Source organism: Vicugna pacos, chromosome 32, assembly GCF_048564905.1.
Source record: "Vicugna pacos chromosome 32, VicPac4, whole genome shotgun sequence".
NCBI classification, from domain to species: domain Eukaryota; kingdom Metazoa; phylum Chordata; class Mammalia; order Artiodactyla; family Camelidae; genus Vicugna; species Vicugna pacos.
In genome coordinates, this window is record NC_133018.1 from 19750273 (window position 1) to 19775034 (window position 24762).

At 55.2% G+C, this 24762-nt stretch overlaps 1 protein-coding gene across 9 annotated transcripts in view; it reads right to left on the reverse strand.

Moving 5' to 3' along the window:
- The window catches only part of PITPNM2 (phosphatidylinositol transfer protein membrane associated 2), a 130865-nt gene that overhangs the window by 85748 nt on the left and 20355 nt on the right, over positions 1 to 24762 (reverse strand). The window contains exon 1 of one of the 9 annotated variants that reach the window (XM_072952847.1): positions 13053 to 13180. The exons of 7 other annotated variants lie outside the window; for them this stretch is intronic. The gene's annotated coding sequence lies outside the window, so the exon portion shown is untranslated. Of the gene's footprint in view, positions 1 to 11507; positions 11526 to 13052; positions 13181 to 24762 lie in introns of those variants that run through there. One more of the 9 variants, XM_072952848.1, reaches the window with a different exon arrangement.

Consider the following 24762-nt stretch of genomic DNA (forward strand, 5'->3'; position numbering starts at 1 on the left):
GAAACTGACCAGACACCGACATCCAGCTGGCTTGCAAGTCTGCCATCCTCTCTCTGCTAAAACAACAGTAACAAACAACACCGGGGGCAGAGAGAAGCCCAAAGTGTTTATCATTCTTAGGCAGGTCCCCACGGCATCTGGACAGGCCCCCTCACTCCCAGCACCGTGCATCCAAGGGTCCCATGAACTGGCCATCAGAGGAGACCAGGGTCAGCGGTGAGGAGCCTGAGGTTTGTAGGGGGCAGAGCTGGACCCTACTGGCACCCTCTGGGCAGAGGCGTTCCCTGACAAAGCCCAGGACCTGAGCGAGAGACCACCACACTGGGCTGGGTACCAAGGCCGCAGCTGGCCCATGCAGACAGGGGGTACGTGAAAGGCCTGTTCGGGGCCAAGTGGACAGCAAAGTGTTGTTGAGTACGCCAGATTTCAACAGGCCATGTGGGGCAGCTGCTTCCGCCCATGCTGTGGGGTCACAAACTTTCTCCAAGCTAAGTGCCGGGTGACTTATCTGAGCCTCACCAGCCCAGGGCTGACCATACATTTTGAGGAGGGGGACAATCTCAGCTCAGGTGAGCAGGTAGGGGAACAGAGCTGAATGGCACAGGGTGGGTTGAGGGGGCTGGGGTACAGAGAGGCTCGGAGAGCTCAGGGGGGCTTCCCAGGGGCGGTGCAATGGTCCTGACGTTCTCTGTTAATCTGCTCTGCTCCAGAAAGCAGGTCGAGCCCTCTGGAGACGTTATCCAAACAGCTGTCTCCAACTCCAGCCATAAAGCAAGGAATCTGAGACGCTGATAATCAAAGGAGCTCTTCCCTTCTCCAACAGGACCATAAATCGTGGACAGCTCTCTGCACAGACACATCAAAGCCGAGCGCTGTCTGAAGCCACGCGCAGGTAGCGGTGTGGGATCACAGGGCCAGCCTTCCAAGGGCCCTTCCAGACAGTGGGGAGGAAGGCGACGGGCAGCTCCAGGAGGGGAGACGGGCTGGAGGCTGAGCTAACCCTGTACAGGGAAATTTCAGCAATGGGTTCTGAGAGCTTCCAGGCTGAGGAACACATCTAGGAGGGTGGCACACCCCAACTCCAAAGGGACAGAAGCCGCTGTGCTCGGAATCCTTCCTGATCTCACTCTATGTACCTCCTCCTCTGGCTGTTCATCTGCTTTCTTGATCGCATCCTTTATAATAAAGCAGTAAATATCTCCTGAGTTTTGTGAACCATACCAGCAAATTATCAGACCTGAGGTGGTGGAGGATGGGAACCCCCAATTTGCAGCCAAGTCCGAAGTAAGTAACCTGGGACCCACTACTTGTGGTTGGCGTCTGAGGTGGGTGGGAGGGGGCAGACCTGTAGGACAGAGCTCTTAACCCTTGGGGTCTGCGCTAACCCCAGGAGGTTAGTGTCAGAACTGAATTGATGGGAAGGACAGCCAGTTGGTGCCCACAGAGAATTGGAAAATTGCTTGGTGTAGAAAACCCACACATTTGGCATCGGAAGTGTTGAGTAGAAACCCAGCTTTCCTTTATTCCCCATCCGAGAAATGCAGGACTTGGACTTGAACGACCTTCAGGAGGCTTCTGGCTCTGACCTTCTCAATCTGTGAAGGCTGGGGCTTCAGGGCAGTGCTGGGCTTCTGACTCATATCACATCTCTCCCCAAAGGCAAGATCGAGACCACACAGTCTCTCCTTTCTTCCCTCTGTTTATCAATATACACCCACAGAATCATAAATACATGGAAATATTTACATGATCAGACGAACTTCTGGGTTCTGTGGTTCACTTAAGATAAACATGTTTATCTTCCCGTCACATAGCACTTTTAAAGTCACTTCTTTTTCAGGGTGTTGGGACTCACAGCACAGCGTCAGCTTTAGGGCGAGGAGGGGAAAGTGGCAGGCGGGGCGGGGTTACTGAGAGCCACATGCCAACATCCCTTTATAAACAGCTGATTTGGGGTCAGAGCCTGGCGAGAGAAGCCTGGGTCATGGGCTAAGCCCCCTGGGAAGCAGCTATCTCAGCTCCAGACCCGCGCTACTGGCAGCAGCCAAGCTTGCTGGACAAAGTCACCCTGCTGGTGACAAGGGAACCTGAGCAAGTCAGAACCAATGGACAGCGCCATGCTCGGCACAGACCCCTCGCCCGGCCCTGCCATCTTTAGAAACCCTAGCTCCTCAGGCAGCCACCCACGTGCGTTCATTCGGATTTTACAGGCTCGGTTAAAAACAAAAAAATCTTTCAGGTACTCAACAAAGCAAGACATTGTGATGCTGCCACCGGCCTGCCCCCTCCTCCCCCCACCTCCGATCTGTCATCCGCACAAAGTCAGAAGAAGCCTTTCCTAATACACACATCAGAGTGTGACATTCCTCTGATTTAAGCCCCTCAACACTTCCCCTCAGCTTGCAAGATGACATCCACACTCCTTAACCAGTGCACGAGGTGCCCCTGACCCAGCGCCTTCCCTGGACTCAGCCTGTGCTCCTCGCACAGCGCCCACCAGACTCGCAGCCGGAGACCCACAGCGCCTCCTCCGGCCTCTGTGCCTTCGCGGGGAAGACCTCCTTCCACTTCCGCCCACCCCAAGTGTCAGCGCCCCTGAGGCCTTCCTCCAGGGGCTCCTCACTCCAGGAGCAGGTCCTCCACCCCCGTCCCCACAGCTTGTATCACGGGCACCACAACTGCCGGCTGACTCAGTCCCTTCTGGTGGCCAATGAGCTCCTGAGAGTGGGGACCAGACCTGATTCATCTCTGCAGCCCCTGCTCCAAGCTGACACTTGAATGATGGGCTGAATGACGGGTCTGCACACGTGCCACCCACTCAAGAAGCCCCAGGGGCCCTGTGGTTCCCCTTGTCCTCGAGGTCCCAAAGCACCAGGAATGACTGTGGGGCAGGAGTGCAGACCCCTCATCCACAGGACGGGCAGGGCCACCACACAACAGGTGCTCACACCCCATCCGCAGGGGTGATGTTCACAATATTAACAAACGTAGCCTCCTTGCACCCGCGTTCACGCTCCGGTGGGCCTTTGTTCACTGAGGCCATGGAGGGGAACAGGCTCGCGGGAAGCCACTTCCCACAGCTGGTGGCTGCACAGCAACGGTGTTTTATTCACAGGGACTTCACAGGATTCTTGCCAGCTTACCGACTTCCATCCTCTTCCACGAAAAGTGTCTCTTGGGCACGCGTCCTGGTCCCCACTCAGCGCCAGCCCAGGTCTCTGCCGCTGCTTGGGCCAGGAGGCCAGAGGCGGGGGAAGGCGGCTGGAGGAGGGGTGAGGGGCCAGGGAGCCGCCGGCTCCCTCCCCCTGCATCTCAGCCTAATCAGGGGTCACTAGGTGGCCGGCCTTGGCTGAGCAGTGAGGACCAGGGAACCAGAAGATAAACAAAGCTGAGCCCTGGTCAGGAGGAGATCCAGGCCAGGAGGAAGCAGAAAAAGGAGACTGTGGCTTGAGAATGCAATGGAGCCGCCGCCTGACAGGATGTTTCCCAGGCCCCAGGCCCAGCAGCACCCAGGCCCAGGCCTTTTCTGCTGGCCACTCTGCCACAGGAGCCAGGCCTGGGGAAGCTGGGGAGCTGAGGATGCCAGCCTGGGGCCACTGTTCTAGGCACAGCACACTGTCCCTCCACAGGACTGCCCGGGGCTCTTGCTGGGGCCACCAGCCGGTCCCCTTTATGAGCTGCTGAGGAGCACTAAGGGAGAACCACCGCCAGCAGCCCGCCCCCCTGTCCGAGGTCCTGACACACCCACATCCTCCTTGTCCCTCCTCCACAGATCCTCCCTCCCGCCCTCCTCTACCACCCGGCCCCACAGGCACAAGTGTGCTTTGGGAGGGAAGAAATCTGTCTTTCGGCACAGCACAGCTCGGTGGCGGCATGGCTGGGGAGCTGTTCTAGCAGGCTTATTTATAGCCAAGCTCCAGTCCGCACGCTCTCCAGCGCTGCCTGCCTGCCTGCCTGCCACTGGGGCTTTTCAATCCGTGTCTATATTTATCCCCCAAAGCCGTTGGGATAATGGCGAGGCCAGAAATAGCCTTGAAGACATTCACGTGAAGATGACGGACAGGTCTCCAGCTCCCAGCTGACCTCGCCCTCCACGTCTGCCACTTGGCCTTGGGTAACGGGCAACAGCTGGATGGGGCCGGGAAGGCGGCTGAAGCCAGATGGGAGCAACACAATCCCTCTCTCCCTGCTGGCCGCTGGCTGCGGTCCTCCGTCGGGATGCAGTGAACAAGTCCAAAATGATACATCACAGCTGCCAGGCTGCGGGGAGACCAAAGGTGACACGGTCCCCTGACAGACGTCAGCATGCTAATCAGCTCAGACACAGAACGGAGACTCAAAGGGGGCTTGCTTGACGGCTCTGCTGATTCCCAGGCATGTGCTCACACAAAGCAGGCCACCAGCACACCAAGGTCGCAGGGAGACGCCCTCCCGGCCGGCCCCCTCACACCTGCACGCGGGCGCAGGGCTCTCGGCGGAAGTCTGTGCGGTGTCTCCCATTTACTGGGCCTCTTCCCACCTCCGGGAAGGGAGGACGACTCAGAGACAACCTGGCTGACCGGGGAAGAAGCAGCAAGGACCTCAGGGCAACCGGCGGGGGGCTCCCGCTCCTGAGCCTCCGCGTCCCGGAAGGGGAACTCACCATCTGGGATGGCGGACAGACACGTCAGAGCGCACAGTGCAGCAACAGGGGGAGGCACAGGGCAGAGACAAGACGGTAGATGAGTGCCTGACGGGGAAGACTTCATAGCAGACAGAGCGTGTCAGTTGGGCTTTCAAGGATACACAGGAGTCCCCTCCCCTCCACCTGCAGGGACCTGGGTGGGAGCCGTGCTGGGAGGGGCCCTGGAGCCGGGTGGTCCTCAGCGGGAGTGCTGGGCCTCGCCCACCCCAGCAGTGTGCCCAGTGAACCACCCTCCCCTCCAGTTCCCTCAGTGCAGCTTTCCAGACACTACCCAACCTCTCCAGGGCCAGTGGCTGCCTGGGGAGCATGTGATGCCCTTGCGGGAGGCGCCCACCTCTACCTCCCCCAGCACTCCTCCAAGGGCAGCCCCCCAGACCCCCGTGGGGTCACCCATGGGGAGAGATGGCCTTCTCTTGCCCCTCCCTGGGGCATGGAGGGTGGAGTGGGGTCCCCCTAGTCCCTCATAACTCCCTGAATATCTGTATAAATAAACGGGATTTTAATGGAGCCCCACCCCCACCCATGTTGTTATCACCGAGATAGTCTGTCAGTCTCCCCTCCAGGCCCTCCACTCTCTTCCTCTATTTCACTCTCTTTTTTGGGTTCCACCCTGTGCCCTCTGGCCCCCTTCCAGGTTCCTGTTTTTAAGCCCCATCCCCTCTGCCCTGGATTTGTGTGTAAAACTTGTCTTAATAAACCCTTTGGAGTAAAAAAAAAGACACACAGGAGTTTACCAGGAAAGAAGGGGGAAAGATGCAAGGACAGCATAAGCCAACGACTTAGTGCTCAAAGTGCACGGTATGTCTGGGGAATGGGAGAAGTCCCAGGGTGCAGAAGTGCGGGATCAAGGGTGATGAGGTGGAGATCAGGCCGGGCAAGGGGCCAGACCCAACCACAGATCTGAAGGGCAGAGCTTTTGGGCACACAGGATTCGGGAGACAAGCTCACCGTCTTTGTGGCTGGGTCTGTGGCCTGACTGGGATGTTCTCTGAACTGTCACTGCCCCCAGCAGGGAGGAGCTTTCTGATCTCCTGCTGTGATGGGGCCTCCGATCTGGTCCCTGACACTCCCACCTTGCCTGGATCTCTAGCCCTCAGTCTTGACTGACATCTGGCTCCCTGTCCCTCCTTTCCATGAGCCCCGGCCCATTCCAGGTCTCTCCAGGGGCGCCCAGGGCCCTAGGAGCACCTCCCCACCAGGAGGGAAAGAACCTTGTATGTAGAGTGACCACAGAGTGCTGGGAGCTCTCCTTGGAGTGCCCCACATAGGCTCCATTTAATCCTGGCTGCTGCGCAAGGTAGATATGAACCTGTCCATTGCACAGGAAAGTTGAAACCCCCCCACACCCCAATCTTAGCTGGTGATGGAGCTGGCTTTGAAATGAGGTTTGTCTTGACTCTGTAGGTAGAGCTGCTTCCTTTCCTGCTGGGAGGTCCTTGGTGTGTGTGTGTTGGCTGAACTTTTAAAGGGCCCAGCCCCCTTCCCAACCTGATCTCCATCTCATCACCCTTGACCCCACACTTCTGCCCCCGGGACTTCTCCCATTCCCCAGACATTCCATGCACTTTGAGCACTAAAGGCATTGGCTCATGCTTTTCCCTGTGCCTCTCCCCCTTCTCTCCTGGTAAACTCCTCTGCATGCTTCAAACCCCGACTGAAATGCTCCATTTTCTACGAAATCTTCCCCAACAGGCAGTCATCTACTGCCCTCTCTCTGCTCCGGCTGCCCTCTATGCCTCCGTCTGTTGCTGCACTACGTGCTCTGATGTGTCAGATCCCAGATGGGAAGTTCTTCCTCGCTGTGCCCCACTGCCTGGCACAGCAAACGTCTCCCAGATGAGAAAGTGAACCGCTTCCCTCCTTCACTCTCACCCAGAGCTGTCACTTTTGCCACCCCCAGTTCTTCTCTGAAGAATAGAACCCCATACTCAGACTCCCTTCATAGCCAGGCAAAGGGTAAGCCCGGGTGCTCTCTGCCTCCACCTCCCGATCTGGGCAGCACACAGGGTCTCCCAGGCCTCAGAGAACACCCAGTGCTACCAGGTTGAGGAGCTGCTGCTCTTCTGGGGCTCCGACAGCAGGACCACCCCTGGGTGAGCGAGCAGGCCCGTCCTGGTGCCTGGGGGCTGGCGAGGCCCTGGGGACGTCAGGCCATATCTGTGGCACCGGGGCTCCGAGGACACTTTCCAAACACTGGGTTGACTCTTTGCGGGGCTCCTGCCAGAGGTACAGCCTCCTTCCCGGTGGCTGATCTCAGAGCAGGAGCCGGGGTGCAGAGGAACAGGGGCTGCTGTCATGGGGCTGGGTCTTGCCTCCCCAGAGCTGCTGCTTCTGAATTACCCAAACTGCTCCCGATTCCAGAGGCCTGGCTCCGAATGCTCCCGGAGTCCCTGGGTTTGAGGTTTAAGTGCCTTTTGGAGTTGAAGCTGGTCCAAGGCCCACCCCCAACCTCACAGACCCCTGTGCCAGACACCCCAGCTGAAAAGAGATTGCCAGGGTGCACTGGCAGCCCAGAGGGCTTTCCCAGGGGTGATCAGCAGAATCGAAATCATCCCAAAAAGCAAATTCTGCATCCTTTAAAACAACACGGACAGAGCACCTGGTATGTGCTCAGCACCTACAGTCTAGGTGGAAATACTCCAAGAAGAGCGAACACAAGACACAGCCCTTACGAAGCGCTTTACAGATATTCTCTTGTTTAATCCCCTGACGGCGTGCAGTAGGCACTGCTCTTGTCCCTGTTTTACAGATGAGGAAACTGAGGCTGAGATGGGTGAAGGGACCTGTCCAAAGTCACCCAGCCAGATTCTGAACACAGGCAGCTTGGTCCTGGAGCCCGCATTAACCGCCACACTCTACAGTTCTCCAAGACCATCGTTACAAAGCAGCGTGCACTGAAAAAAATGGGACAGCCACCTCGGAAAAGTCTGGCAATTCCTCAAAATGTTACACACAGAGTTACCACATGACCCAGCGATTCCCCTCCTAGGGACATACTCCAGGGAAATGAAACGTAGCTCCACACAAAAACTAATACATGAATGTTCACCGCAGCCTAGTCACAGACATCAAAAAGTGGGTAAAAGATAAATGCCTATCAGCTGATGAATGGATAGACGAATGGTGGTCGGTCCACATAATGGAATGTTATTCCGCAATAAAAAGGCATAAAGTACTGATTCAGGCTGCCACATGGATGAACTTTGAAAACATCACCATGAATTAAAGAAGCCAGTCACATGTTGTAAGATTCCACTTAAACGAAATGTCCAGAAGAGGCAAACCCATAGAGACAGAAAGTGGATATGAGCAGTTGCCAGAGGTTGGGGGAGGGAAGTGATAGCTAAGAGATGTGGGGTTTCTTGGGCAGGATGATGGAAACACTCTAAACTTGGTGATGGTTACACAAGTCTGTGAATATAAAAAATACCATTGAACTGACACTTTAAATGGATAAATTATATGCTATGTGAATTATGTCTCTATTGAGTTGTTAAAAAATAAAAGCATGAAACCAGAGGCGTGTAAGCCCAGGTACCCGGGGAGCCAGAGCACGGGGCTCCCTTCTGCCTGCGGGAGGGGCAGCCTGGGCACCAGGGTCACCACAGCTGGCAGGCTGCTGGCTTTCTGCTTCTGCACACCCAGGCCTGTCCCCGACCTCCTGTGTCACACACGAGACTTAGGAGCAGCAGAGCCCTGGCCATTCTCTGCCGTGTGGGAGGAGACTCAGGCCCAGGCCGCCTCACCTGGGGCAGGTACGTCCTCCTTCGCACTGTGCTGCCACGACTCCAAAGTGCTCGGTTCCAGAAACCCTTCCTAACTCCACCAATGGAAGGAGCCCTTTGCCCCTGTGCCCGGACCCCACAGAGACCCCGGATCAGAGGGCTCCACTGGCCAGGTGCATAGCCACTGTCCCAAGGCAGCCTTTGCCACCCCCGAGGGATTTGTCTGCTTATGTTAGGAAAGGAACAGTGATTTACTGAGCACCTACTAAGTGCCAGGCGCTTCTCATTGGCTCTCCCTGGTCACAGCCTTTTCAAATCTAGGCCATCTTTGCAAGATGCTTTAATGGTTCCAGAAAACATGCCATGACCTCAGATGTCCCCTTGTGAGGGGAGTAAAGCGTGTGTCACGGGGACAGGGCTGGCCCCAGGGCGATCTGTGACGCTGGAGGAGTCCCCCTGCAGAGATGCCAGCTCCCCACTGCCACCTCGTCTCATCCTTGCCAACCTGGCCTGCTTCTTGGATCCACTGAGTAAGCTCACTCACACTGAAGCACCAGGGAGGGACTGCGACATACTTCCCAAGGGAACTTATAACTTAAATGAGAACTGGAGAGAAGACGTGGCCGATGATGGAGGGAGGAGGGCGGCATGCTTCTTCCAAGCACAGCCCTGCTTCACTTTTACCTCCAGCACACAGCACAGCTCAGGCACACAGAAGATGCTTAATATGTATAAGTCAAATGATCGCCTGGCTTAAGGCAGCTCCTCCCACCCGGGAACCCGCTTCCTGGAAAGCGTGCTGGGGGGACAAGTCAACAGACTCCCTTTTCTCAGGGAAACTGATGCCAGGAGAGGAGATGTGAATCCTGAAACCCACAGCCTGAGCACAGCACCCAACCCCGGCTGTCCTGGAGAATGGTCCCCACCTGAGAACTGCCACAGGTCCCAAACCCTGGCGCTGCCCCCTAGGGCAGGTGGGGACTAAATGGCTGTGCCCTGCAGGAAGCCCATCCAGGGTTATTTTTGCTGTCCCCCCACCTCTTCCAGCCTCCAAAGAAGACTCCAACAAAAGGACACGGGCTGGCTGGACACCAGGCAACTGAGACTCAAGCCTCCCTTCCGTGGTCTGGCCTGGATCTCCCACCTTTGGGCACCACTTACTTATCAGCCGGGTCCTGTGATCACCAGCGGTTTCCAGGGCGCTAACCAGACTCACGGGCATGCGAACTGCTTCCGGACACAGCCCATAAATCACTCCGTGGAAACAATTCCAAGTTGGCCTCAATAGCCCCTCTCTTGTGATGGGGACAGGTCGAGTTAAAAGGCTAAGAGAAAATCAAACTGGATTTCCCCCGCCTTTGGCCTATAAATTCGACAGAGCAAAAGCAAAATCTCTCCTTACTTTCCTGGGGCAACCCATGCACAGAGCAATCTGAGGATGACATCCAGACCTTTCCAAGCCGAGCTGGAACTTCACATGCCCCGTTTTGTATCCCAAGGGCCACCAGTGACCCCAAAGCCAGTCAACAGATCAGACTTACAGAGTAAGAAAGGTTGCCAGCCCATCGCCCTGCATAAAGAAGCCACAGGCAGTCCCGGCGGTGAGAGACTGCCTCTCAGGCGGTGTGATCAGGTCTGTGGTCCTCGGGGGTTAGGGTTAGGGCAGTGAGACCCTGGCCCCCACCGACTGTCCTGGCTCCCTTCATTATAAGAGATGAACACTGGGTTTAAACAGACCACCTGGGTGTACAGAAGCACTGGCTTGTGTTCACCGGGGAACTGCTGGCTGCGGCAGCTGTTGGGTGCCCGTCCTTGGACAGAGATTCCAAGCATGGACAGCTCCTGCCCGTGCCTCAGACACGGGCCCGATCACCCACCATCACAGGGGTGGCCTTAGTTCTCTTGTCCATCTCCCCTGAATTCTTAGCCCCTCAAGAGCAAGCAGGTCTTGTCTCTGGGCTGGCACTTAGTAGAAGCTCAATAAAATCTTTAAAAACACGCACAGAGCATTGCCTCTGAACTCAGACACAGCCATCAAGACCTCTGCCCAACTGAGGTTAAAACGCCGGCCCGGAGAGAGCCGTTAAAGGCCAGAGCACGCAGCAGCAGCATCTTGCAAGGCCCCGGGCCCTTCTGGCCAGAGGAGCCTGCAAGGACACCACACTCAGCGGCAGTCAAGGGCCAGCCCTTCCCCTCTCGGGACCTCAAGCTCTGTGGGTCCCCTCCCAGAGCTGCCCATCGGTTCAGCTACAAAAACTTTGGACTTGGAGTCAGAAGCCCAAGTCTTGGCTCTGCTGCAAAGCAGCTTGCTGTATGACTTTGAATAAGTAACTTCCTTTATTGGGCCTCAATTTCCCCGTAGGTTAAGTAAAAAGGTTGGACTAGATGATCTCTTGGGTCCTTAAACCTGCTGTTTAAAAGTCTGGACTCACCCGGGATCGCCCAGTTCCTTGGCATCCCTTCCAGCTCTACCTTTAAAACATACCTGGAGTGCAGCTCTCACCTCCACCGCCGCCCCCCTGGTCCAGCGCCTGCCACCTCACGCCAGAGCATCCGTCTCCCTAGTGGTCTCCCCGCTCCCTCCCTTCATCCCACCTGGTCTGTTCCCAACACAGTATCCAGAAACCATCCTTTTAAAAGTCAGATGGCCCTTCTCTGATCAAACTCTAGAGCAGCACCCCATCTCAGAGTCAAGGTGAAATCCCACCAGGAGCATACAGCCCTGCTGGACGCAGGCTCCCCTGTTCCTCCAGCTCCCCTGCTGCCCCTCCCCTCACTCGCTCTCGCAGGTTTCTGGAACATCCCGGACATGCTCCTGTCTCAGGGCCTTTGCACAGGCTATCTCCTCTGCCTGATACAACATCCCAGCTCTCTCCCCTGCCTCCTTCAGGCCTTTGCTTAAGTGCCCCTGACTTGAGAGGCCTTCTCTTCCCTGTTTATTAGCTTTGATCACCATCTGACGCACTTACATATTGTACCACATATTCGCATACTGTATGTCCACCCCCGCTAGACTATAAGCCCAGGAGGGCCAGAGTTTTCAATATTTTAGCCTTCCTTTATACCCACTCCCAGAATAGCAGGTACTCACTACATACATGTTGAATAAATACATTTTGCTCATGTGTGGGTTCGGTCCATCTCAGGCCATACCACCCTTCAGCTTGAATGATGTCATCCCTCAAGTCTCTCTGAGAATCCCAAGCTCTGGACACCGTCTCCAGGAATCAAAGTGATTGTTCTAGGCAGGTTCGTGGCTCAGGAAGCATGCGGAGGAACAAAGCAAGGAAATGACACAGACCTGGTCTGGTCCCCGGGAGCTCTGAGGGTCAGTTCATAAACAGACACTTCCAGGTACCTCCTTGCCGGGCAAGATGAAGGTATAAACACGGGCGGTTAGGACACTGGACACCCACCGTGGGGAAAGCACAGGAAAGAAAACTCAAGCAGGGGCTCTTCATTAGAACCAAGGAAAGGCAGAGATGGGGGAAGAGGGAGCAGAAGGCAGACGGAGCAGAGCTGCAGTGCCGCGAGCCTGCAGACAGAGCTCCAGACGAGCCCCCAGCCCGGACCACCGGGCTGAGACAGAGCCAACCCCTGGCCTCGCAGAGGCTAAGCCAGCCGCTCCCCTGCCCTTCTGACCCCAGAGAGCGCCAGCTGAAAGCACCGGGGCCCGGCTCTTGGAAAGGTGCCTGTGTGAACGCCCACAAGTGTCCAGGAGCAGAGACCAGAAACAAAGGCAGAGAAACGCAGCTCCTGCCACCCGGATGAAGATGAAATACGCTCTCGGGAAGACGTGCGTCACCGAGGCCAAGAGGGCAAAGCCAGGGAGTGGGTTCCTGGGGCTCTTGAGAAGAGAGAGATCTGGGAGATGGATGGGCCAGACGTCAGCAGGGCACGGCTCACCGGCGGGGAGGGAGGGCCGGAGAGCGTAGAGAGAAGGTGGGGCTCCAGCAATCTCTGGTGGAAGCCCCTCCACGTTCTACCCCAAGTCCTGGGCAGGGCTGGCCGGTGCCAAGGCACCATATCAGAAGATGGAATATGGATGGGAGAGGTCAGGGGGGACATGGGGACGTCAGATCCCGCCCAGCTGCCACCCATGCGCTGTGGGGGGACAGCGGAGGATCACAGGACAAGCCCCGGTCTTTGCTTCTATGCCCTCCCTCCTGGCCATGTACTCCCGCCCCTCTGGCGTGGGCATCACCTCCCTCGCTGGCTGTAGCCTCTAACCCATCCCAGAGCTAAACCCCCAGGGAATGGCCAGCCATCCCTCCCATGTGGAGCTGGGGTGCCTGAGAGGAGGGTGAAGCTTCCACAGGTGAAAGAAAAAAGCCCCACTGCCCAGCCTCCATCCAGGGGCCCAAGTAGAGGCAGGGAGGCCAGCACGGTGGCAGTGACAGTGTGTCCACTGCTGCCGTGGCCTGAGGTCCTGCCCTCATCATGGGCTCTCTTCCCTCCCAGGAGACAGTGACCTTGCTTAGGTCTCCACAGTGACAATGGCAGGAAGTGCCCCTCCCCACCAGCCGAGCCGGGGAGTTAGGAAGGAAGTGACCAACTCTGAGCCTGGGCCCTGGGACCCTCCCCACCGAGCCCCGACCCCAAGAACACCTGAGTTAACGGCACAGGCGAGAAGCTCTGCTCACCTGCTCAGAATGGCCAATGTCTGCAGCTTTGTGGTGGCGGGAGGGCTGAGGGAAGATGCTCTCCCAGCTGGGACCCCCTCTTTGATGCAGACCCTCTGCGGATGCCTGGCTCCTGCATCAGGTCGAGCGGAGGCAGAAGACAGCCGGACTGAGCTGAGGAAGCAACTCCAGCTGCCCCCTGCCCCCCCTACTCCACCCCCACCTCCTGGAAGGAAGGGCTCCCTGTTCCTCTGGAGCAAGGAGTTTCTCTAAAAATAAACCCTGCTCCTTAAGCCCTTTCTTCCCCCAGCCTCACGCAGAGAAGACCAGGAGGTGACTCCACGTCTCAGAAGGGCTGCCTCACTCCACCCTCCACTCTTGCCATCCAGGGCCCAACACAGCCACAAAGTCCCAGGAGCTGCTCAGAGGCAGGCAGGGGGTGACCATGATCGTCACCATTTGGGGGCCGGAAGTAGAGGCAAGAAGAGGGACCCTCAGGTCATGGGAACAGCAAATGCCAAGTGCAGAGGGGAGAATGCAGAGCAAGTGCGGGGCCAGCACCAGGGCATAAACTCATGTGGGCGAGGACGTCACGGCTCTGGGACAGGACCCGGCCCATACTAGGTACTCAGTAAACATTTGCCGGGTAAATGAGCGAGGCTGAGGAACTCTAAGCAAGGACCTGCAGGTAAGATGCCGGTAAAAGCCACCCTCTCTAACACCATGGACTTGGGCATGTGGTTGTCAGGAAGGACACGAACCCCCTCCCTGTAGAAGAGGAAACAGGAAGCCAAGGCTCCGCTGGGGCAGGGCCCCTCCAACCGGCGGGAGCTGATGTCAGAGCTGAGGCCCGGCCAGCCACGTGGGCAGAGGAGGGCTCACCAGGACCCCGGCCAGCAGGACAGCGCGGGACCAGGGCGGGGGAGAGGCTGAGAGTCAGGGCCGGCGTTCCCATGCCAGCCCTCCCCCACACCAGCTGAGATACCTTGGAGAGAGAATTAACACCAAACAACAAAACAAAGACGACAACATAGCACTCTCCCTTCTTAGCACTTGGAGGCCTTTTCATGGCAACTGAAAAGAATGAGCAATTAAAGGAGACAGCCCACGGTGCTGACCCTGGAAACACAGCGGAGAGGGGGTCCCCGGCTGAGGCCTTGTCTGCTGGGCCCCATTTCCCAGGGAGAAGAGGAGGTCCAGAGGAGGGACGGGACTCACCTGGAGCCAGGCCGCAAGGAAGGGCTGAACCCAGCCCCCAGCCCATGGGGAAGGGAGTCTAATTGTATTTGGAAAACCGTGCCATGTGCTTCAGGGTGTAGACCTGGGGTCCAAACCCAAGCCCATCACTGAGTAGCTGTGTGACACAGAACCAGACGCTTGAGGCCATCTCTGAGCCTCAGCTTCCTCAGGGATTGTAAAGGCTTCTGCGCAGGTTATTGTGTGCTCAGTAGAGCCAGTGTGCTTACGGCCCACAGCCTGGCTGACACAGCAGAACCTGCGGGCCCTCGTGCTCCCTCCCCGCCCACGTCAGTTTCCCTGGATGGAGAATCCACCCTCCAGGCCCCAAAGTTCAAACTAGCCAACTGGCATATGAGGAAAAGGGAGCGTCGGGATTTAGGGAAGGGCAATGTCACTTCCGTTGTTCTGCCCCTCAAAGGCCTTGAAGTGACAGAAAGTGGACAGGGAGAGACCTGTGCCTGAGACTCAGGACACTCCACGGAAGGGAGCAGACAAGAAGCCTGGTGCGAGGCCTTCTGCTCCCAAATCAGGGCAGAAGGAGAGAGACAGCTGAGCTCTGGGAGATTCATCACTCGTCCTGGCTCCAAAGAGGACCCCAGCGCACCACGTCCCCCCACCTGGCTTCTCGTCCAGGGAGATGATTATCTGAAAACACACACAGTCGTTTCTGTGTTGCCAACCACGGCTTGCGAGAAACAGGGCGAGGCAGTACCCAGGCTGGGGAGCCCCGAAGCTCCTGTTCTGTCCCATTGACTGGGGTGGGGAGGGCCCAGCTGAGCCAGGGGAGCCAAGAGAACAGAGGCACCCCAGGGCGCCCTATACAGAGGGGAGAAACACGGGCCACCCAGGCGGTCTCATCGCAGCTGCAGTCCAAAGCTACAGAACAGCCCTTCCTACTTGGTGAAAAGGAGCCAATGTTTGCAAGAAGCAGGATCGATGAATACGATCTGCCCCATGGAAATCAGATGGTCAGATGTTTAAGTCGGAAGGAAATGGTAACAGAGCCCCTGGGTCCCCGCAGCTCCAAAGCCAGCAAGCGGCCCTACCTGAGGGTCTGTGTGAGACGGCACTGCAATGTCCTGCTCCCGAGACCCACAGAAGGGAGTTGGGGAGCAGGACACACGTGCCACCATCCTGCAGGGAGAAGCCCAGCAGGGGAGGGGGTGAGACACCTGGCTGCTCCGATCACTCAGTGCCAGTGCAGCTGGGAAATCAACAAAGCCAGGCCTCATCCTGAGCTATGCCAGAGACGAGAAACCCAAATGTGCCCCCGAGGACAGGCCAGGGGACCCCTGGCTGAAGGAGTCTTCATTTGACAAAGGGACCCAGTCCAGAATGCACTCCTGGAAGCTGACACACCCAACACTGCCCAGCGCTCCCTCTGCTTAGGAAGTCTGCTCGAGGAACCAGAACCCACATCCCCAGCACACGCTGGAAACTTTCTTATCCCAGAAGCCCAGCTTGGAGCTCTGGGCCTCAAACCTGAGGCTTTTCACCCATCAACCTTTGGGACTTGGAGACCTCAGGCTGCAAAGGGGAGGCAAGTAGAAGACCGGGGTCTGGGGTGGGGAGGGAGGCACAGCCCAGAGTTCTCAGTCAGCAGCCGCCAGCATCCTGGTGCCTGGAGCAGGGCCACAGCCAGCATCTTGGAGTGATGCGCATGACCCTCACTTTCCCACCAAGCCCCTGAACATGGAGTACGTGGCTGGAGGCCCACCTCTGCCAGATATCCAGAGGCCCACCTCTGCCAGATATCCAGAGGCCCTACAACAAAATGAAAAAGGCGGAGACATAGGTTTCCAGAGTCCTGAGTGCAGCCAGCCTACAAGACAAAAGAAAAGTCACAGGCACCGCTAAATCCGCCACCCAACCCAGGGTTCCCACGGGGACGGGAGACGCTCGCAAGGCCCACGTCTGTGGCTCAGCACAAATTCCCGCGTGTCTGACACACCTGCGCCCTCTGTACCGTCTCTGTACCAGGCGTTGGACGCAGGCAGCAGCCCAGGAGGTCTTTTCCAGTGACCGACAGGGAGGCAGCCCCCTGTGGGCTGCAGAAGCCCTGACTGTTCCCGGGACTGATTCCCAATTCCAGAGCAACCCCATCACCAGGGCCGAGGCCAGGCCGGGGGTGGGGGTGGGGGGGCTCCGGGGAAACTAGAGGTAAAAGTCCAAGAAGGAGGGGAACCTCACAGTGGCTCAGAACAATGAAAGTGATAAACTGCTGAGTGCAGGCACAGACAGTAAGAGTTCAGAGGAGCGAGGGAGGCTAACTGGGGAGGTGAAAAGATAGCCAGCGACCGCACAGCAGTGGGAGGTGTGGCTGCAAGCAACGCAGACCGGCTCTTCACACGTCCGCCCACCCCAGAGCGGTCCCACACTCCCGGGGAAGCCACGGCCAGTTCTGCAAAATCCTCTTCCGGACGGGCCTGCAGGGCTTGAAGCTCCATCCTTCCCTGCACCTACACCCTTACGTACGTGCTGGACCCCCATAGGACAAAATGTCCCAGGTGTTCCTCGCCGGGCACGCGAGCCCCGCCGGCCTCCCCACTCCATCCCACCAGCATCCACAGCCCATCCTGGCGCGCGCACCCTGCCTCTGCACGGGTTTTCCTCCTCTGTCCTGTTTCTTAGCTTTCAGCACCACACCTCCGACCCCTCTGTGAGGTCAGCGCAAGTCTCCCCACTTGAGACACATCAGTCCAAGGCGAGCCCCGATTCTGCACACCAACCCCACTCCCCTTCTCACCGCCTCGCCCAGGGTGAGGTCAGTGGTGACTCACACCTGGCAGAATGAGCCCCGCAGGGCCTGTGAGAAAGGATGTACGCTCCTCACGCAGAGGTGCACGGGAGGGAAATGACTTTCCTGACAGAAAAATAAGCATTTGAAATCCAAAAAGTGAATGCAGGGTCAGCTTAAGGAGCGAGGCTGCTCCTTGGGGGACAGAGCTATAGAGGCCAGGGCCAGGGGCGAGGGGAGCGGAGGGAAACGACACAGGCACAAAGCAGGAAGATGCTGCCGGAGGACTTGGGTTTCCTCCTGTGACCTCTCACAAAAGGCAACAAGCAAGTCAGCCCGCTCCCTTAAGAGAAACGAAAAATCAAGACAGAAAAAATTCTGTGTTCTGAGATTTGTTGCATGCATGATGTTCCAAGCCCACCTGTAGCTGTGGTCCTGGGGGGTTGGGGTGGGAGGTTCTGGAACTCAATATAATGCACAGTGTGTTGCTGTTTACCAAAAAGAAAACATTTTATTGCTTCGAGTTTTCCCCTTGCCCAGTTTTACTGAAGTATCATTGACAAATAAAATTATGATATATTTAAAGTGTTTAGCATGATGGTTTGATATATGAGTGCACTGTGAAAGGAGTCCACCCCTGAGTTTATTATTCTATCGCCACATATTTGGTTTTTGTTTTTGTGATGAGAACACTTAAGTTCTCCTCTCTCAGCAAATTTCCCATATACATTGTGGTGTTAACAACTGGAACCATCCTTATCTACATTAGATCCTCTCCTTTAAGCTTTAAATCTAAATCTTCAATATGCCTCTCGAATGATTTGGAAAATTGCAGGAAGAGAAAAGGAAAAAAAAAAAAACCCAACCTTTGAAGATAAGAAAAAAAAAGAAGTCAGAATTGCTTTCCTGAAAATTTTTCCGATCCCTAACTGTTTTAGTCAGTGGACATGAATTAGCAAGTGAATCTGTTTCTCTACACAATTTCTATTAATAGAATATCAGTCGCTCCTCATCCCCACTAAATAAATGTCAAACAAACACTTAAAGAATACTGCTGGATGGGGTGCCAAATTGCTAGCTTGCCCAGACGTCCACATGTCTCAAGCTGGCCCTGGTTGAAAGTATAAGTTCCAAGTGAGTGGGTAGCGCGACCGGAGTTTCAACACTGCTGTTCCCGTCCCCCCGTTCACATGGAGACCGTGAGGCGCGGCTAAGGGATGAATGCAAAGGGTAGTGGTACCCAAGCAAGTCGTCCAGGTTGCCAGCAACAGGTGTGGGGCAGCCCAGCCTTTGATTCCATCTGAAGGCATGGCTCCTACTTTTTTGATTTATTGAGATGTAATTCACATGCCACAAAAATCACCCTTTTAAAGTGTACCATTCAGCAGCATCTAATATGTTCACAAACTTGTGTGACCATCCCCTCTCTCTAGCTCAGAACGTCTTTATCACCCCCCACCAAAAATCCCTTGTCTGTGAGCAGTCACTCCCCACCTCCCGCCCAGCTCTGGCCCCCGAGTGACACCATCTGCTTGCTGTCTCTGCGGAGCTGTCTACTCTGGACATTTCGTATCAATGGGATCACACAGTAAGTGGCTTTTTGCGACAGACTTCTTGCACTCAGCATGGTGTTTTCTAGGGCCAACCACACTGCAGCGTGTGCCAGGGCTTCACCCGTCTTCATGGCTGAACAACACGGCATTGTGTGGATCGACTATGTCTTGTTTATCCGCTCCTCTGTTAATGGACATGGGTTGTTTCCACTCTGGGGCTACTGTGAATAGTGCTGCTTTGAACATTCACGCCCAAGTTTTTGTGTGGATGTGTATTTTTGGTTCCCTTAGGTACATACCGAGGAGCTCCTACTTTTTAATAAAATAGCTTAAAACAAGTAATACATCTGCATTTCTGGAAAAATTAAAAAAAAAAAAGGCATGAGAGTGAGTTTCCCCCTGGTCCCTGTTCCCCAGCACATAGTCTGTCTCCCCAGAGGCCAGTAACAGGTTGATTCTCCTAGAGACGCAGATACGCAGTGGACACCCTGCTGTATTTTAAAGACAGCTGGCAGGGAGGAAACCGGACAGCGAGATGAGGCCGGAGCCAGCTCAGCGATGCTTTGGAAAGAGCACGGGGCCCGGTCCGAGTCCCATCTCTGCTGTCAGTCGGGCATCCCGCCCCCGGGAAGCCACAGCGGGCAGGAGGCGCCCTGCAGGTGGACAGATTCTGACATCTGGCTTTGCCATCCTTGGCTCTGTGGCCTCTTGGCTGCTTAATGCCTCTGGACTGTTTCCCTCTCTGTAAAAGCGTGCTGACACTAGTACCAACTTCATGGGACCACCAACCATGAAGAGCCCATGAGCTCCTGAAAGCAAGTGCTTAGCGCTGTCTCCGGGGCACAGGAAGTGCCTCGTGTTTGCCGTTTGTAAGTCCTATTGCAGCTTCACCCCGTGACGGGTTCTGTTTCCCTGTCAGGGAAGTGGCAGTAGGTACCTCCCGTGCAGTTACAGTGTGGAACACATGAGACCCCTCGCTATATCCCCACGGCCCCACGTCCTGCCCCGGACCTCCCCAGAGAGAGGCCAGGTCTCCTCACTCAGCCTCCCGCAGCCCAGAGCTCTCCACACCTGCCCCACCACCCTACAAGCAAAGGAGAAACACCTGCTTCCCAAACCCCATCCCTGGGCCGGGTTGGCTGGATTTCCTATTTCTCGTCCCCTCCCCGCCACTCCCCTTCCGGATCCTTCTCTCTGCTTTCTCATTAGACACCTGACTCTGGACCTGAGCCTCTCTCTCTGAAGCCCAGACTGTTGGAGGCGGCAGGGAAACCCTCAGAGACCTTCAAAGTAGAGAGACCTCAAGTGAGAAGGAAGCATTAGCGGGGCCATTAGAAAGCTGTTAGGAGCAATTTTTCTCCCAGCTGGCAAAAGGCAAAACAGAGCCTGCAGAAGACTCCCAGGCCTGGGAGGGCAGAGCAGGGAGAGGAGCTGAGCAGTGCCGCCCGGGGCGTGCAAAAGTTCATGGGGAAGACACCCAACACGCGCGCACACGCATCGCAAAAGGAGAAATTCTTAGCCTGCAGCAGTTGGTAGCATTATGTAAAACCCCAAGCCCACAAAAATATCATTTGGATGATAAAAAGTTAAATTTAGCTAAGTACAGAGTGACTAATCCTCCGAGGGAGGGGCAGCGCCCCCAGTTGCCTGGAGCTGATACAGCTGGCTTTTAGAAACTTTTGACAAGTAACCAGGGCCTGGTGTAGCCCAGAATAACAGATTATGTAATAAGGTGGCGCAGCCATTAGCGACACAAAGCAGGCGGCAAGCACTGCAGCCTCCTGGAGGGAGGGGACAGCTGGGGCCTGGCTGGGGCATCCCCGACAGACCCTCCACGCCCGATGCCCGGGCGGTCCGGAGGCATCTGAGAACAGAGCCAGGCCACAGGTGGGTCTGTGTGAGTGCAGCCCCCTGGCCTCTTCCACAAAGAGCTTTTCCCGGAGTGGCTGTGGTGGACAGTTACTTTGGTGGCCCCCACTGGGTCATGGCCCTGTGGAGTCCCTGTCCTGTGAATTGAGTCTGGCCCTATGACCTGTTTTAACCAACAGAACAAGGTGGCAGGGAGGTGGGGGTAACACTGTGTGGGGCTGGAACTGAGACTCGAACAGATGTTAGCACACTGTTCACAGCAGCACCGTTCACAGCTGCAAAAGGTGGGCAACCCAACTGTCCACTGATGGATGATTGGGTAAGCACAAGGTGATATACCTACACAAAGGAATATTACACAGCCTTTAAAAAGGAAAGAAATCCTGTCACGTACTACAATGTGGATGAACCATGAGGACATGATGCTGAGTGAAATCAGCCAGTCACAAAAGGACAAACACTGTGTAGATTCCATGTATATGAGGCATGACTCTATGGAGTCAAATCCATAGAGACAGACAATGGTGGTTGCCAGGGTCTGAGGGGAGGAAAGGGGGAGTTAGTGTTTGATGGGGACAAAGTTTCAGTTTGTAGGACGAAAAGAATTCTGGAAATGGACGGTAGTGATGGGTGCACAACAATGTGAATGTCCTTAATGCCACTGAACCATACGCTTAGAAATGGTTAAGCACACACCTGGTAGATCAACTATACTTCAATTTAAAAAGTGCTTACTCAAAGGGGGAAACGGGAGGAGGGATAGATTAGGAGTTTGGGATTAATAGACGCACATTACTATATATAAAATAAATAAACAATAAGGACCTACTGTATAGCACAGGGAACTATATCCAATTTCTTATAATGAGACGTAATGGAAAGAAACTGAAAAAAAATATATATGTCTGTATGTATACGTATAACTGAATCACTTTGCTATACATCTGAAACTAACTTTGTAAATCTGGTATGCGTCAATAAAAAATAAGAATAATAAAAATATGGTTAAAGCGGTAAATTTTATGTTATGTGTATTCGGCTATGATAATAAATTAAATTTAAAAAGAAGAAGAGGATGGAGGAGGAGGGTGAGGAGGCGTGGATGCTTCTGTGTTTGTCCTCTGGGGGAAGCAGCCGTCATGTCAGGAGTCCAGCTACCTGGAGATCACTGAGCTGTGAAAAGCCCAGTCCAGCCATGGGCAGGGGTCACACGGAGGGGAACCAACGCCTCAGCTGACAGAGCCAAGCACCTTGACTGACCTGCCAGCCACGGGAGTGGGGCCGTTTTGGAAACGGAGCTTCCACACCCCATCAAGCTGTCCCAGCTGACACCAGCGGAGCAGAGATGAGCTGTCCCCACCAAGCCCTACCGAACAGCTACCCCACCACCAAGTGAATGGGGCGTTAAGCCACCACCCTGCGGAGCACTTTGTCACAGTGCCATAGAACACTGACACGGGGGTCAAGCTCTTTAATGTATTTGGAGAAATGTTCTATTCCTAACGTGAGACTTACGAAGATCTTTCACACGCTCGCACATGAGTCACTAAAAGAAGTCAGTGCCTGAATGAGTCTGCAGAAGAGACTAATTTTCCACTCCCCAAATCCCAGCGGAATAAATGCTGAAATCAAGCCCTGTGCGGAGTTACAAGCAGCCGCCGGGAACGCTGGGGGATTTCTCCAGTGATCCCATGGACTAACCAGGCCATCAGTTGACCAGCTCAACCTGTCACTTGATTATTTGATTTCCAACCATTCTGTCCAGGGCAGGAGTCAACAGAGACATCAGTGGAATTCCCTGTGTGCGGTGAAACGATCCCAGGCGTGGGGCTGGAGAGCAGAGTTCTAGCTGGCTGACTCTGAGTAAGTCAGTTCCCCTCTCTGGGCCTCAGTTTCCCCATCTTTAAGGTGAGGAGATTGATTCCTAAAAGGCCTCTCCACTCAGCTCCCACATTCCACAATGCTGCAGTTTTGGCAGAAAGGAAGGCAACGCTGAAACATAATACAAGACCCTGAACAAAGGCCAAATGACTTGCATCTAGGTTTACAAGGCAGCCACACACATCAGAATCCTCGCCTCTGCCCCATTGGAACCCTACTCTTATCCCCGTGACCTTCTTGTTCATTCTACGACATTCCCCATGGCGGTTGTCTGCTTGGTCCAATTTCCTCTTCCTAAATTATACTTTTAGCCACTTGGATTCTTGATGGGTTGTGTGATTAGTTCTATGAGTAGAGGGATGTACACCATACCTGCCAGACCTGGCCCCTAAAACACCTCATGGGATCCTCTCTACCTCGACTCCTAATTGAGGACAATCTACATGCAGATGAGTTAAAAAAAAGAAAACTTAGTTGTGGGCTTCCTGGTAGGCAAAGCAAAGAGGGAAATACATTGGCCACAGAGCTCTGCTAACAGTGAAAAATACACTGTTCACCATGAGAATCAAACTTTGTCCTGGCTGAGAGCTCTGAGAGGAATGTTGCCTTGGGTCTCTGTGTGAGGGAATTGGTGTCTGGGCAGACAAGAGACCAAGCTTGGACCAAAAGCTGCCCCCTCCACGGTGGAGGACCAGTTTTGCAGGGCTCCCTACAGCCTGGCAGGCGCTTGACTGCAGCAAGCTTAATTCTTCATCCTCGTTCATATCCACACAGCAGCACCGTGATAATGATGGAAAGTATTTACATACCCTACCCCTGATGGCTTGCTTAGACCATCTGGCTACTGGATGCGGAAGTATTGTCAAACACATGGCCCGTCCGCAAACGCTCTGCCTTAGCTCTGGTGGAGGCGGGGCTCTGGGATCAGGCGGCGTCCCTCGGCCCCGTCCCCACCATGCACTCGACCACGGGGAACCCAAGAGGCCATCTCCAGCCCGTGGACCTGCCGTCGGCCCCAGCTCCCCCTGGCTGGGAGCCCAGCTCTCAAAGTCCCTCCCCTGCCTGCTCTGTCTGGGTGAGCATCGACAGTCACGGCCGGACTCTCCTTTATTAAGTATCTCTTCAGGACTCAAGTGCTCCAAACAAGACTTCACTCAGCAAGACGGCTCCGACTCTCCCACCCCCGTGGGATTTCTCCAGTGGCCTCCGGGGACTGCTGGGAGTTCTCAGAGGCAAACGGCACAGTTCACTTGTGCTTGAAGCCGCTTCTGCCTGAGCTCACTTGGGAGGCAGGGACAAGAATCAGGTATCATCTCTCTGGAAGGAGGGAGGATGGCGACCTTAACCTCACCTTGGTGATTCTGCCTTCTTATTTCTGCCCATTTGGCTCCGCTGAGTTCTGAGACCAGGATGTCTAACAGGGGTTTTTTTCTGGGTTGATGTTGAATTTTTTCATTTTTTTCCTTCTTACATTCTTTTTTAAAATTTGGGTTGTTTTATTATTATTTTCTTAATTTCAGTAGAAGCAGAAAGTTCCATTCGGAGCTTGTTCTAAAGTAGCAATTTTCTTAATGGGAAGCGTCCGCCTGCCGCCCACGTGAGGAGCGGTGTCAGCTCGGCGATCACGGCGCCTGTGAAGATGTAAGTCGTGTCGCCTTCTCGACAACCGTGAGTCAAATGGAAACTCGTCACCGGGTGGCTGTGCAGCCAAGGGGCTGGCTTGAGGCTCTGGTGAGGGCTTTCAGAAGGGCACACCTGTAGGAAAGGTCGGCTGTGTTTCCATCAACTGTGAGCCCACAGCTTTAGACTTTTTGTAACGAACGCCCTCAAAGATTTTAAATGCCCGACCAGAGCGTTCAGGGCCCCAGGCAGCCCGCAGACCGGGTTTGAGTGCTAACTGGCCACCTCGCCTCCTGGAATCTGGGTTTGGGCTGTGAAATGAGTGTTAGGGACACAGCTCCAAGGAGCCTCCTGCCCTGATAGTCATGAGCTGGTCCTCTTGTCACTGGGATGCAATGGCCTAGGTCAGGGGTCTCCATGGAGACCATGGAATCACCCAAGGGGCACGATCTCTCCCAAGACTAGCGCTTCTCTCTCTGCAGGTAGGGTGAGGACCACAGACCCTGCACATGGAGAGAGGACTGGGGACTGTGGGAGCAGGGGGTACAGCTCAGTGGCAGAGCTCATGCTTAGCATGCACGAGGTCCTGGGTTCAATCCCCAGTGCTTCCATTAAAAAAAAGAAGAAGAAGAAGAAGGCAGGAAAAGTATGAAAAAAGTCAGAACCTGAGGCCAGACACACCCTGAGGCTTATCCCCCTTCGGGGCAACTCTGGCCAAGGACACGCACGTCCACATCCTCTAAAAGCACTGAGACCAGCAGCATGGGTTGCCCGACAATAAATACAGTTTGGAAGGGCAGTTTGCACTGGTAACACACCTAGCACCCCAGTG